Genomic DNA, 16,176 nt, shown 5'->3' on the forward strand with positions numbered 1-16,176 from the left:
TACTCCTATCCTGTATATATGGTCACAGCACAGTACTACTACTCCTATCCTGTATATCTGGGCACAGCACAGCACTACTACTACTATCCTGTATATATGGGCACAGCACAGTACTACTACTCCTATCCTGTATACATGGGCATAGCACAGTACTACTACTCCTATCCTGTATATATGGTCACAGCACAGCACTACTACTCCTATCCTGTATACATGGGCACAGCACAGTACTACTACTCCTATCCTGTATATATGAGTACAGCACAGTTACTACTACTCCGATCCTGTATACATGGGAACAGCACAGTACTACTACTCCTATCCTGTATATATGGGCACAGCACAGTACTACTACTCCTATCCTGTATACATGGGCACAGCACAGTACTACTACTCCTATCCTGTATATATGGGCACAGCACAGCACTACTACTCATATCCTGTATATATGGGCACAGCACAGCACTACTACTCCTATCCTGTATACATGGGCACAGCACAGTACTACTACACCTATCCTGTATATGGACACAGTACTACTACTCCTATCCTGTATATATGGACACAGTACAGTACTACTACTCCTATCCTGTATATATGCACACAGCACAGTACTACTACACCTATCCTGTATATATGAGTACAGCACAGTTACTACTACTCCTATCCTGTATACATGGGCACAGCACAGTACTGCTACTCCTATCCTGTATATATGGGCACAGCACAGCACTACTACTCCTATCCTGTATATATGGGCACAGCACAGTACTACTACTCCTATCCTGTATATGGACACAGTACTACTACTCCTATCCTGTATATATGGGCACAGCACAGTACTACTGCTCCTATCCTGTATACATGGGCACAGCACAGTATTACTACTCCTATCCTGTATATATGAGTACAGCACAGTTACTACTACACCTATCCTGTATATATGGGCACAGCACAGTACTACTACTCCTATCCTGTATATATGAGCACAGCACAGTACTACTACTCCTATCCTGTATATATGGGCACAGCACAGTACTGCTACCCCTATCCTGTATATATGGCTGCTGCAGCACTACACAGTACTGTACTGTACTGTATCATGTATATATGGACACAACACTGCACTACAACTCCCATCCTCTACATATATGGGCACAGCACAGTACTTCTACTCCTATCCTGCATATATGGACAAAGCACTGCACTACTACTCCTTTCTTGTATATATGGGCACAGGACAGGAGTAGTTCACCGTGGTATCACTGCACAAGCGCTGTAGGTATGAAGCATGTACTATGTAGCCAGAGTAGTACAACCTAGATTCACTGCACAAGCACTGTAAGTACACAGCATATACTAAAAATCCAGAGTAGTACACCCCGGTATCACTGCACAAGCGCTGTAGGTATGCAACATGTACTATGGAGCTGGACTAGTACACCCCGGTATCACTGCACAAGCGCTGTAGGTACACAGCATGTACTATGAAGCTGGAGTAGTACACCCTGGTATCACTGCACAAGCACTGTAGGTATGCAACATGTACTATGGAGCTGGACTAGTACACCCCAGTATCACTGCACAAGCGCTGTAGGTACACAGCATGTACTATGAAGCTGGAGTAGTACAACCTGGTATCACTGCACAAGCACTGTAGGTACGCCGCATGTACTATGAAGCCGGAGTAGTACATACTGGTATCACTGCACAAGCTCTGTAGGTACCCAGCATGTACTATGAAGCCGAAGTAGTACACCCTGGAATCACTGCACAAGCACTGTAGGTACACAGCATGTACTATGGAGCCAGAGTAGTACATACTGGTATCACTGCACAAGCACTGTAGGTATACAGCATGTACTATGAAGCCGGAGGAGTACACCCTGATATCACTGCACAAGCGTTGTAGGTACACAGCATGTACTATGAAGCCGGAGTAGTACCCTTTGGTATTCACAGACAAGCGCTGTCGGTATGCAGCATGTACTATGAAGCCGGAGTAGTACACCCTGGTATCACTGTACAAGCGCGGTAGGTACACAGCATGTACTATGGAGCTGGAGTAGTACACCCTGGTATCACTGCACAAGCGCTGTAGGTACGCATACACCATACATCAGACTCTGGATGGTGTAGAAATTAATTTTCACATTAAGTTTTAATGGTAATTTTTTCCGCTCATAAGAAAACTCAGAAGTTTTACAATAAATGGCTTCTCCCAATCACTAACCATGAGTGGAAAAAAAAGGTTTAGTGTTATCCTTCATTTTCACTGATAAAAAAATCCTGCAGGGGTATGTAAACTTTTGAACACAATTCTATTTAGGAATTGCCATTGTGTAACCTAAGATTTTCTTAGGATTGATTGCTATTTATTGGATAAAGAAGTTTATATAAAAGTGGATTTTGAGGACGCCAAAGATTATGCCCCAGAAGAAGTTTGAGAAAGGAGAACCCGGGATGGGGCTGAGCTATTGGCTTGTGACCGGCCATTGGATTTAATTATATGCTTGATTTTAAGCCTTGTTGTATTTTTTAATATATATTTTTAATAAATACTTCCTGCTAAAACCCTTGGATAATCTTCATTGCATTTACCCTAATCTGCCTGGATTCCAACAGAAAGACAGCGGTGCTAACCTTTTTTATTGTATATTTTAATTCTGTAGGATAATTACGCAGATTCAATCTATTTCATTGACAGATGGTTCTGTAATCACAAAAAAATAAAAATGGGTAAAAAATGCTGTTCAAAAATGTTCTTGTTGTACTTAAAGAAATACACATAGAAAAAATACACGGACTGAAAAACAAGGAAATATGGGACACATATTTTTTAAACATCTCTCCAATCATACTAAAGTTTAGCATAACCCAGGAACAATGACATGATGGAAGTAGGTCTATGTTTATTTGGGGACTGGTGTAATGTATATCCCTGGCCTTTGTCAGGGTCGGGGACGCACTGGACCCCCGTGAGTGATGACATAAATCGACACCTGGGAGCGCAGTCTAAGTGGCACCCGGTTTACACCAGAGTCCGCCGCAAAGCAGATTGGACTTTCTGTGGCGTGGGGCCACCAGGTCGCTCCACAGATGCTACTTGCTCGCAGTGGCAGTTAAGGTGAGGTAGAGAGCCAGCAAGCAAAATCGGAGTCATTGTCAGGCGGAAGGTCAGGACAGGCGGGACAGGATCGGAGTCGGGAACATAGAGGTAGGTCAAGACAAGACTCATTTTCCACTGTGGTTTTTGTAACATTGAATAGAATTTGGAAAAATCAACAACCTCAATCAACAAAACAGAAGGAAGAAAAGTAACATCCCGATGGAGAGGTCAGAAGGATCTGATGTACGAATTCTAACTGGAGCAGGGGCAGAGCCTGAACGATTGCAGACACATCGGTCTTCTGCAGAGCTGTAAGTCCTAATCACTGGCTGATTCCTATGTTACTCCGTAATGCTAAACTCTCTTCTAGACCAATAACATAGAGACCCGGCATGCTTCAAAAATATCTTTTTTTAAATCAGGGTCCGATGTCATCACAGGATGCAGCACAGTGTGAGATGATTGTTCCCAAGGGAAACTGCACTGAAACAAGCGATGAACCCAAACGTATATAAGAGTCCCCTCCCCCAGCAAGTGATGTCAGAAGTGTGACACCCAATAAGAGCCAGCATCCAAATAAGGCTCCAACATACACGTGACATGCCAATTGGCATGCAGATTGGGCTTGTATCACAAAACTATGACATTTGAGATTTTGTCACCTGTATTACAGCAGGGATTATAAAACATGTGGCTGCCCACCTAATTATGTGGAGGAAAATAAATATAATCTTTCTTTCAATATTTTTTGATTAATTATATTGTTAAAATCTTTGTTCCGACGGATCACCTACCCCACCTACCCCCAACACACCATCCTTACTTCTGCATAGAGCAGGCGGATTGTCACTAAGGGCTACATGCATCATGATAATCAGAAAAGGCCACATATTGGAGGTAATTATGCTTTGAAGCTATTAGGGGACATCAGAATTAATATTGGGTAGCATGAATGGATATGCCTCAAATGATCATACTAACCAGTTTCAGATGTCTCCGGTAAGTATAAATACAATGGTAGTATAAGACCAGGACCCCATTTACTGTATGTTTGGGCACCTGGGGCATGGTGTCTAGATGGCCCAGCCGGGAGTGGGGATTTATTTTATATTATGATATTGATTTTTTTATAAAATAATTCAGATATGACCTACAGTCACTGCCCCCCAATGCCATCATATATTGCCTGTGAAGATGCCAAGGCTTAGATGAGGAAGGTAAGTATGTTTTTTTTCTTTTGGCTACTGGGGGCAGCACAGTGACTACTGGGACAAGCAGTGTGACTACTAGGGCCTGGGGGAAAGCATTGTGTATTCTGGGGCTACCACTGACTTATTCGGACTGAGCATGAGATTTAACTTTTAAATTGTGTCGCAAGACAATGCACTTACATGCACCAGGAAGAGTGGGGAAGCGACACATGTAGGATTTCCCTCGCACGATTTTAGTGAATCCCGGCACAGTGCATTATCATCGGACAATGTGAACTCCTCGGACTGGGTAAGTAATTGTGCCGCATTAGCTCACAATGGGGGTAATTTACTAAGGGCCCGATTCGCATTTTCCCCACGTGTTACCCGAATATTTCCGATTTGCGCCGATTGTACCTGAATTGCCCCGGGTTTTTGGCGCACGCGATCGGAATTTGGCGCATTGGCGCCGGTATGCACGCGACGGAAATCGGGGGGGGGCGTGGGCGAACGAAAACCCGACGTATTCGGAAAAACCGCCGCATTTAAAAAAAAATTGTGTCGCGAAAATTTCACTCACCTTCATCCTGGATAGGCCGGTGTATTTCGAGGCATTCCAGCGGACTTCAGCACAGCAGCGCCACCTGGTGGACGTCGGAGGAACTGCTTTGATGAATCCCGGCCGGACCGAATCCAGTGCAGAGAACGCGCCGCTGGATCGCGAACGGACCGGGTAAGTAAATCTGCCCCAATATTTCACTCAGTATTCAACACGGAGCTTGGTTTTAGTTCTGTTTCCTTTGGCGGTGTTCCAGGAGTACAGAACGTCTGTGGAGAAAATCGTGCACATCTGCAGACTTTCTACACTCGAAATTTATGCTCAGGACCTATAACTCTGACCTTCACTTTGCTAAACAGGTCTATTTCACCAATCTAATCTCCTCTCTCTAATAATCCTAAAAGATTCTTTGATACTCTTTAAGCCATACAAACACCAAAGCTGTAGTCAATGGTCACACGATGATGATCTGGCCAACTACTTTAAAGACAATATTGACTGTATCTGACAAGATTTTTCAATCCACAAGCTCCATGGATCCCATTCCTTCCGATACCTCATCCTGTTTTCTCTCATTCTTTGAGCAAATCACAGAATGAGCTGTGTCCAAACTCCTTTCCTTTGCTCGCCCCACTACATACATCAGTGACCCCAATCTCTTACATCTCGTACTGTCCCATTAACAGCAGTCACTTCTCACCTCACAAGTTTTTAATCTCTCTCTTCTTCTGGTGTCTTTTCTTCCTCTTTCAAGCATGCTGTTGTTACCCATTACTAAAAAAAACCCTCCCTGGACCCATCCAGTGCATTAACTACTGACCAGTCTTTAATCTCCCCTTCATCTCCAAATTTAGTAAACACCTGATCTATACTAACTCCCTCCTTGACCCCCTTCAATATAGTTTTCATACCATGCACTCGTCTGAAACTGTTTTTTCTAAAGTTTCCAATGATCACCTCATTGCTAAATCAAAAGGTAACTATTCTCTCCTCATTCGTCTAGATCTCTTGGCAAAATTTGATACTGTGGATCACCAGCTCTTCCTCTTCCTCCTTTCACTTTATTTTACTGAAGGACACTGTGGGCTCTTGGTTTTCTTCCTACCTTTCTGTCTCTTTCTCTGGATCCCTCTAGTCTCCTCTTCTTATTACTGTTGGAGTTCCTCAGGGCTCAGTTCTAGGACCTCTTCTCTTTTACCTCTACATTGCTTGTCAGTCTCCAGGGGTAGTGGACCAACTGGACCACCATGGATGATGGCATAAACCGACACCTGGGCCCGGAATCTAAGTGGCACCTGGTTTTCACCAGAGCCTGCTGCAAAGCAGGTTGGACATGTTGCGGCGTGGTACCACCAGGTCTTCCACAGGTGTGACCTTGTCCGCGGTAGCAGCCGAGGCGAGGTACTCAGACATTGAGCAGGATAATAGACAGGGACAGGCAGGAGGTCAGGGAGCACGGAATCAGAGTCAGGGACCAAGCAACAGATGAGGGCACGTGGAACAGCATCAAAGTCAAATACGAAACCAGGGTCACAACTGGAAATAACACTAAGAACGCAGGACGTCAGGGAACAAGCTTTTTCAACTGCGCTAGGCACGAAGATCCGGTGCCATCTCAATTTGAAGCTTAATCTTAAGCTTAATCTTTCTAAGACTGAACTTCTTGTCTTTCCAATGTCTTCTAATCAATCTAACCCTGACATTTCCATTTCTATGGGGAGTATCACCATAACTCCAAGGCAAAAGGCCCATGAGAGAACTTTGACCTCTTGCTTGTGCCTTACATACAATAAATTACATGCTCCTTCCACATGCAACGCAAAAACATTCCGGAATCTGTGCTTTTGTGACCATTGAAACCTCTAAAACCCTAGATTTTTTCTTGTGTTGACTACTGTAACTCCCTACTAATCGGTCTTCCACTTATGAGACAATCTCCTCTTCAATCTATTATTAATAAACAAAAACAGAAGAAAACAGCAGATGTGTATATAGAAAATGCTTTATTAATCACAGACAGGGCAATAGATAAAAACACTTAAAAGCCCAAAAGAAGAGGGTAAGTAATCACAAAACACTCCCCCAGAGATGTTAATGTGGTGATAATACAGTAAGTAAGTAAATGAGGTAGGCGAATCAATAAATAAGTAAGTATACAAGAGCAGTATAATATAGGTAATAAATAATGAAAAGCCACAATCTCAAATGAGTAAAGAAGTTACATTACCATAAGTAAAAAACAGGGGAGGGTAAGAGACCCCACGCGTATCGCCCGTCTAGCGAGCTTCGTCAGGGGATAATAGTTGGATGGTCGGTATGCCCTTAAATAGCCCCCAAAAGGAGTCCTGACGCGACTCAGCTGTGAAAAACGGCACGCCAGTAAAACGTAGCGTCACTTCCGGTTTAGACCGGAAGTGCGTAGGTATACACGTGATTCATGCGGTCCATAGACTAGGCGGGACGTGCGTGTCAACTCAAGCACACCCCGTCCGAGACGGACCAATAACAAAAAGAAGGCGGATCACGAAACCATGGTGACGAAGGTAACACTGGAACAGTGTATAGTTGCGGCGCAAATATATAGGTAATTCACGGCATCAAAAAAACAATATAATATAATGAGTGGTCAAAAAAGTTTAGCAATAGATCAATGCTGAGGTAAACCAGAAATAGAGCGCACATAATGATAAAGTCAACCGCAATAGTAACCATAAGGCAAAAACGACGAAATACTGAAGTTTAAGTGCTGGTATCAGAAGCTATGAATAAAGTGAAAGGTGATGTGATAAAGTGCATGGTGATAGTGACAAACGTGCAAAGAATAAAAGAATAAATAAATAAATAATAAGTGAAAAAAACTCAAGGTGATGCAAATGGCGGCGCAAATGTATGCATTATCGGTTGGAGATTTTTCAGCCAAAATGCATTAAAGTATTCAATGAGAAATACATGAATATCATAAGTTATCCTCACAAAGGGGAGGAAATGTAACAAAAACTATAAAGATGTAAAAATAAAATTGTAAAAATATATACAAGGTAAAATCTGAAGGCCGTCGAAGTGGCCTAAAGTGTAGTGAAAATGTATACAAAAAGTCAAAAAAATATATAAAGGATACCAATTACAGCTAAGTGCAGGCGGCGGAATAAGCTGAGTCAACTCAGGACCCCAAGGAGGCAATGGCCAATAGAAAAAGAAAGGTCTACATCATAATATAATGTAAAAAATATTTAGTATAATTGACTATCACAAAAAATGTATAAAGAGAAACCAGAGTCCATAGTACGAATGGAAAGGCAGAACGGAGTCAAAGGACGAATACTTAAATCTATACAGGATAAAATATGTGTATTAGACGGGGAAAGCAAAGAACAACTAGAAATCCACAGTTGTATACAGGACCATCAGAGGACGAGCAAACAGCAAGGACGGAGAGGAAAATAACCAGGCGTAGGCATGTCAGCAAATCAATCTTAGATGGAGTCATGTTTTTATCCATTGTTCAGAATTCTCGGTCTTCCAAGGAGTTTTGGAGGAAGAGACATCCCCACATATGAGTGTCAAAAGTGCCTGTGACTAATAAAAGAAATATTAGAGCAGAACTCAAACTGACAACAGTACCCCTAGGGATAAAGAAGCGAAGAGTGACATTCAGGTGAAAACGTGGCCAAAGTGAAAACACATAAGGGGCCCAAATGAAAACCAGTAAGGGGTCCATAGTGAGAAAAGCTAGCAAAGTGATAGGACTAAAAGAGGTGATGAGGAAAATGTATCCGATTAGTGAGATGTGTAAAGTGTATCCGATAAGTGAGGTGAGATTATTTTATCCCTTGGCTAAATAGCTGGACCGTTATACAAGTCACCGTCTGTGTCCCCCCCTTCATCCCCATAGTCCACAGAATACAATGGATGCTATATAAATAGAACTTTATTATTTTTATTTATTAAGAACTTTATTATCTAATTAAAAAACAATTTGGAGTAAATAAATGAAGCTAATGAAAAGCAAATAGTCATTTAGTCCCTTAGAATACAAAGTAAATCTGTTGTACAAAGTATTATTATTATTATTATTATTATTATTATTATACACTTATTTAGCACAATTAATTTCATGGTGCTATACAATCAGTAAGGGAATCACATACATTACATTAAGACAAGAACAAATGCAAGTACAAATCATCAAACAAGTGAAAGGAGGACCTTGATCATGAGGGTCACAATCTATAAGGGTACATGAAGATACAAGGTGAGGGAGCAGAGCAGTAATTGTGTATTGTAGACAATGTATAACAGGTGGGTTTTCAGATTACATTTGAAGGTTTGGAAGGTGGGGGACAATCAGAGACATTTTGGTAGAGAGTTCCAGAATAAGGGGGACCCCTGGAGAAGTCCTGGATACGGTTGTGAGAAGAGTGGATGATATAATAAAGCTTAATGTCCTGTGAGGAATGTAGATTACGCATGGGACGGTATTAGCTGATGAGTTTAGAGATGCATTGAGGGGACAGGGTCAGGGCGGCTTTGTAGGTCATGGTTAGTATTTAGTTTGGCTATTCAATGGTTAACCAGTGGAGAGACTTCCACAGAGTAGAGGCAGAGGAGACTGAGGAGATGGATGGATGAGCCGGGCAGCAGATTTAGGATGGATTGGAGGGGTGTTAGAGAGTTAGCTGGGAGATCACAGAGAAGAATGCTGTAGTAGTCAAAGCAGGAGATGAGGAGGACACGGACAAGTCATTTTGTAGACTCAGGATTGAGGAAAGGTAGGATGCGAGAGATTTTCTTGAGATAAAGGCGGTAGGTTGTAATAAGAACCTGGATGTGAGGCTTATAAAATAAGGCAGAGTCAAAGATAACTTTAAGGCAGCTGCTTTAGGGCTCAGGGAGAGTGTGGAGCCATGAACTGTAATGGTTAGGTCTGCTGGGAGGGATTTATTAGGTGAAGGAAATATTACGTGCTCCGTTTTATCAATATTACATATTAGAAAACAGGAAGAATGGAAAGAGGATATGACTAATGTCTGGCTAGAAGAGAGGAGATATATGGGCAAGAAATAAAGATCTGTGCGTCATCTGCATAGCGATGGTACTGAAAGCCTCGGGACTTAATGAGCTGTTCTAGGCTAGAGGTGTAGATGGAGAAGAGTCGGGGTCCCAGTACAGAACCATGATGGATGCCAACAGAGAGGGAGTGAGGTGACGAGGTAGTATGAGAGTGATAGACACTGAACGAGCCATTACAGATGTATGAGGACATCCCAGAGAGGGTCATGTGAATGATGCCAAGAGAACAAAGCATCAACAGTGTCAAAGGCAGAGGACAGATCAAGAAGGAGGGAAGCAGAATAAATGTGTTTTGCCTCAGCAGACAGTAGGTCCTAAGAACTATGGTCAGGGCAGTCTCAGTGGAGTAACTGGGTCGGAAACCAGATTGTAGTTTGTCAGTGATCACAGTGTTAGGATAGGGATGAGATGTGACAGAATCGGGTCTAGAGCAAAAGCAGTGAGATGTGAGTCCATCTGAGTCACTGCTCCTATTTGGGTCTTACACATTTGATAGTATGGAAATATAGTGATCTGGGATGACCTTCATAATAATCCTCAACATGTTTTGCAACTGGTTTATCTCTTTTGTTGTCTATGTCACACACATGACCCCTGATACGACTTTATATTTGTTTTCCCCACATAAGTAATTGGGCAGGGAGATGCTATGAGGTATATCATCCCCATTGTAGTACAGATGACAAAATCTTGTAGATCATAAAATGTATTAGTGTTGGCACAGATAAATGAATTCCTGTGTGAATAAAGGCACAGGCCTTACAGCTGCGGAACCTGAATGTCCCAGGACTTAGAACTTCCTAATGGCCTCGTGTAAGGAGAGAAGTGACAAAGTGACCTGCAGACCAGATTACAGTCTCTATTTCCTGATCTCCTGACAATGTCTCTATAATACAGTCACTATCCACGAGAAATGTGATCAGTGTTTTCTTTTAGCTCCTGATTTACTAGATGTAGATTCTTACTTACCCTGTACACATCTGGTTGTAAAAAGAGTTCCCATTCGTGTGCCACCATGACACCCAGGAATGAACAGTGAAGATCCCCCCTAGAATGATGTCTCCTTCCTGAGAATATTTGTACTCAAAGGTATAATTCTTCATGACAAGATCACATTGTGTTGCATTGTCCTGAATCTCAGATCTGCAGAAAATCTCGCAGAGAAGTAATAACAATAGTAACATGGTCAGACAGTGATACATGTGCTGGTATCTGAGCAGGTGTATCACACGCAGCAGCACAGGGACGTGAGGGATCACTCAGCTCTGCTGCTGGCTGGAGGCAGGGAGAGGTTTATATAACCAGTTACAATGTCTTCTACTGCTAAAATAATAAAGATCTCTTCTAGAATACAACGTCCAAAAGCTCACAACCACCGGGGAGCACCGAGCCCCGAGCCCCGAACCAGGAAAGACTTTACATTTCTAATAAACCTATTCCTCTATGAATTAGGGAATAATTGAGGAAACTTTGAAAATAAAACATTATGAGGAATATTAATTTCTTACAGGGAGATGAGATGTTACCAGGCTTTGCCTTTCCTTTATGATATATGAATGTCCAGTAGTAGGATACAATTTTTTAAGAAAAAAAGGCTCTTTACATCGGGAGTGAAAAGACCAACATGCGACATTAGAAAAATTGTTACCTGAACTTATCAATAAGTCCAATATTTAAAATGCACTTTATATTTATACACTATTAACATCAAGCTTTTTATCTAAAATTATTAAATTAACATTATTATTAAATTAACCTTTACATATAAAACCCCTTTACCAAACCATAAATACAAAACTGTTGTGCTAACTGCATTGATCAAGAAGGTAGACCACATTGAACAATAGAACCATCAGCCAAGATCATACCATAAATACAGCACTATAACCAAGTTCTTTACAGACATAACCAAGTCCAATACTTGTAAAGTAAATATAGCACTAAATCCAAGTTGGTGCTTATTTAGAACATGAGTACCAGGTTTAGTACATAAAGACAGCAGTATTGAATGCAGATGGCGTCTATTCAGAGGAGACTCTTTCATCTTCTTCTTCCTCTACCTGGCTGCTATTTCAGCTTCTTCCAGCCACAACTCTTCTCTGCCGTTTTAGCAGCACAAACATTTTAGAGATCACTATTATGCCCCCACAGAAACCTATATAGTTACAGTGCCCCCACACAGTAGCCAAAAAAGTAGCGGTGTACCCACACAGTAGCCAGAATAGTAATGATGCCCACAAACAGTTATAAACCATAAAACAAAAGAGATACCATTACAGCTTACCCCTCTCCTCCGGAAATGCATACCATGTGCTAGTAGGAGACGGTATGTCACAGAGCAAAGATAAAATACTAGCTGCATTCCAGGGTTGTCACGGGTGGTCCCCTGCTCTGCGACACATCAACTTACCCATGCTCGCTCCTGCTTCCGGGTTCTCAGCCGTGCGCCCGCATCCCCATGTCCTAGGGTGCGTGCACGTCCGCTTCACAAGATTTAAAGGGCCAGCATGCCGTTAACTGCCACTGACTTTACCGAGAAATCTATTTAACCTAGCATCTCCGCATACACCCTGCTACATCTTTGTGCTTTAGGTCTTTGAGAAAGCTGTTATCTGTGACCTGTGTATTGACCTCCAGTTGTGACCCCGGACCTGTTTCTGACTTCGCTCTTCCGCTGCCAGCCCTGACCTCCTGCTCGGTTTCTGACCAGAACCTTTGCCACGTGTCTTGACCTCCAGCCTTTCCCCGACCACGATATTGCCTGACGACTCTGTACCTTGACCTTGGCTGCCACCACGAAAAAATTGCACCTATGGAATGACCTGGTGGTACCGCGCCGCAGCAAGTCCAACCCACTTTGGGGCAGGCTCTGGTTAAAACCAGGTGCCAAATAGATTCCGGTCCCAGGTGTCAGCTTGTGTCATCGTGGTGGTGGTCCAGGGGTTTCACTACCCCAGAAGCCTGGCAGTAAGATCCGGCCATGGACCCCGCCAAGATTCCACTTCTAAAACTGACTGATCTTACCAACATTGTGGTCTAGCAGTCCCAGCAGATTGCTTCACAAGGACCGCCACCGCCATGCTGCAGCAGTTGCTTGCCACTCAGCATCAGCGTCAGCCTCCGGCAACTATTCCTGCAACTTCTTCTGCTACCCCGGCTTGTCTACTTACCTCAGAACCTATGCTGAGACTTTCTCTGCCTACCAAGTAAGAAGGGGACCCCAAGCTTCATTACTCAGTGCACCTTGCACATTGAACTTATGCCATCTCAGTTTGTCACTGAACGATCCAAGGTGGAATTCATCATCAGCCTCTACCCAGGAAAGCCCTGGCCTGGGCTACCCCTCTCTGGGACAGAGATGATCCAGTCACGGCTACTCCCACAACATTCCTGGCGGAATTCTGGTCTGTTTTTGAGGAACCTGCACGAGCCTCCTCAGCTTGGAATGCGCTGTTGAACCTGCGCCAAGGGGGATTGCAATTCAGTTCTGTACCATGGCCTCTGAACTCTCCTGGAATGATGCGGCTCTGACTGCAACCTTTAAAAAATAACTGTTTGCCCAAGTCAAATTGAATACAAATGGATATAGAGAGCCTGTCCAAGGTTACTCTAAATGAAATGCTACACGTTCAGGACTGGCTCCAGACCACGGCATCACAGTAAGTAGACAAGATAAGCAGGGTGCCTAATAATTAATAAAACTTAACCTTTAATTAATATATAAATAGTAAAAAACCACATAGCAACCTGTGGCTAAAGTGAGAAACACAAGTATGACAAAAACCTAGTGAAAGAGGTCACCAAAGCAGACGACAGTGCGTCCTATCATCAGCATATAACCATATCTTTAAATTAAAGCATGAATTGCGAGCAACCATAAGCCAACCATCAACAAAGTCTAGGTAGAAGGTAAAGAGGGGGGGGGGGTGTCAAAAGGTTAGATCTCACCAGTCTTCCTCCAGGGATCGCTGGAATATGGGATGTTGGATCCAGTTTTGCCCTAGTTATCCCTATTATAGCTGATTTCCTGGAACCCTTTTGTTGCTCCCAGCCCTTGCAAGGGCGGTCCCAAGTCTGCCCCTACAGTGGCTATTGTGCCCTCAAGCTAAACTATATATTTACATCTCATACCTACGCGTTTCGTGAAAAGGTTAATCTGCACTCATCAGGGGATACAAACGATAGAACTAGTGCTGATTTACTTGCTGCACTTAAGTGGGCTACGTAGGCAAGCTCTCACTACAGTCTGGAGATCGGGCAGTGGCTCATCCAGCACAAGCAAGCGTTCACCTAGTCACTAGGTATAAGCACGGTGTCGGCGCCAAATTACTGCGCATGCGCCAAAAGATAGCCGGTTCCGGCACCGCCCAGGCCACGCCCCCCACTCTAGGTAATTTGCCAGGGAGCCTTCGCTTCATGGCGTGAAGGAGTCTGCGATCGCAGATGTGCGGGGTGTGCGTCCATCCCCAATGTCCGGGAAACAACGTGTCCCTAGGTGAGAGCAAAGCTTCTCAATATTTACGTCTTGCTCAGCTCTGGAACAGGTGCCCAGTTCTGGATTTCAGCCTTCTTAGACTCTGCAGGGAACTTCGTGGATACCTCTCTGGTTTCCCGGCATCACTTCCCCCATGGTTTGCCTCGGGAAGCCTTTGGATATCTCCTCTGTCAGTGGCCAAATCCTCTCTGACATGGTCTAGTATCGCACCAAGCCTCTGTCCTTTCAGGTCAGTGTGTTGCGCAAAAAGAGAATGTGTTTTTATGTGATACCACGGTCCACATCCTCCACCCTGTTAGGTCTACCGTGGTTGCTGCTCCACGCACCCGTTCTTAACTGGAAGACAGGGGAGATCCTTCGTTGGGGTCCTGATTGCCAGGCTGGCTGTATGGAGATTCCTCATCCAGTGCCAGTCTTCTGCGGCTCCCAAGCTCCTGGAGGGACATTCAGCTTGCTATCAGGACTTTGTTGACGTCTTTGCAAAGAAGCAGGACGAGACTTTGCCACCTCACCGTCCCTACAACTGACCTATGGATCTGCTGCCTGGTACGTCTCCTCCTCAAGGCCCAGTGTATCCACTCTCTGTGCCAGAAACCATAGCAATGTCAGACTACATCAATGAGAACCTGCAGAGGGGGTTTATACGTAAGTCCTATTCTCCGGCTGGTGCAGGCTTTTTCTTTGTGACCAAAAAGGATGGGTCACTCCGTCAATGCATTGAGCACCACAGTCTTAGCAAGGTCACGGTTAAGAAACGCTATCCATTGCCATTGATCACTGAGCTGTTTGACCATCTTCATGGAGCCAAGATCTTCTCCAAACTAGATCTTCGAGGGTCCTACAACCTAATTCGTATATGCGAGGGAGATGAATGGATGACCGCTTTTAATACCCGTGATGGACACTTCGAGTACCTGATGATGCCGTTTGGACTGTAACGCACCAGCCGTCTTCTAGGAATTTATTAATGAAATGTTTAGAAACTTGCTATATGCCTGTGCTGTGGTCTATCTGGACGACATTCTGGTATTCTCTCCGGAACTTGAGGTCCACCAGTTCCATATATGGCAAGTTTAAGGGCCAACTGCCTTTATGCCAAATTTGAGAAGTGACAATTTCATCAGCGGACTCTTCCATTTCACGGCTATATTATTTCCAACAGAGGTCTCCAGATGGATCCTGCTAAGTTGTCTGCTGTTGTTTAATGGCACATATGGACATAACTCAGTAAAATATTCTGAAGCTAGGCAGGATGGCGTCTGTGTGCTATTACCCCTGAGACAACATCATCTCCAACACAGCCTTGAAAAGGGTATGTTGCGTTCCTCTTCCATGTACCATAAGGGAAGCCTAGAGCCTCATGTATATCAATATCACATGACATATTTTTCTGCTAATTGGTTTAAGGGAATATTTGGTTGGATAATGGGAATACTACAAGTCCTATTTCAGGTGGAAGTTGGCTGGAACACAAGCACAATAACAAAGAGGGTTGAGCGCAAGACTCCACCCATCTCAAACTGGTGAAGAGTCCCTACCTCTCTTCTCCACTGGTGGTCAGCCGAGGGGAAATGCCATAGTGTAGGTAAAGGCCAAAATAAAATAATTTTAGAGGAGAATGTGAAGTATTACTGTATGATTAGTAAAAAATGATTTTATTTTGCATGCTTGCTAAATGCTTGAACTAAGATGATGCCAGCCTCTCGATCAACCCCCTGTATGTGCCTTATACTGACAGCACTTCCTGGAATAG

The sequence above is a fragment of the Engystomops pustulosus genome, chromosome 1 (assembly GCF_040894005.1).
Source record: "Engystomops pustulosus chromosome 1, aEngPut4.maternal, whole genome shotgun sequence".
Classification (NCBI taxonomy): Eukaryota; Metazoa; Chordata; class Amphibia; order Anura; family Leptodactylidae; genus Engystomops; species Engystomops pustulosus.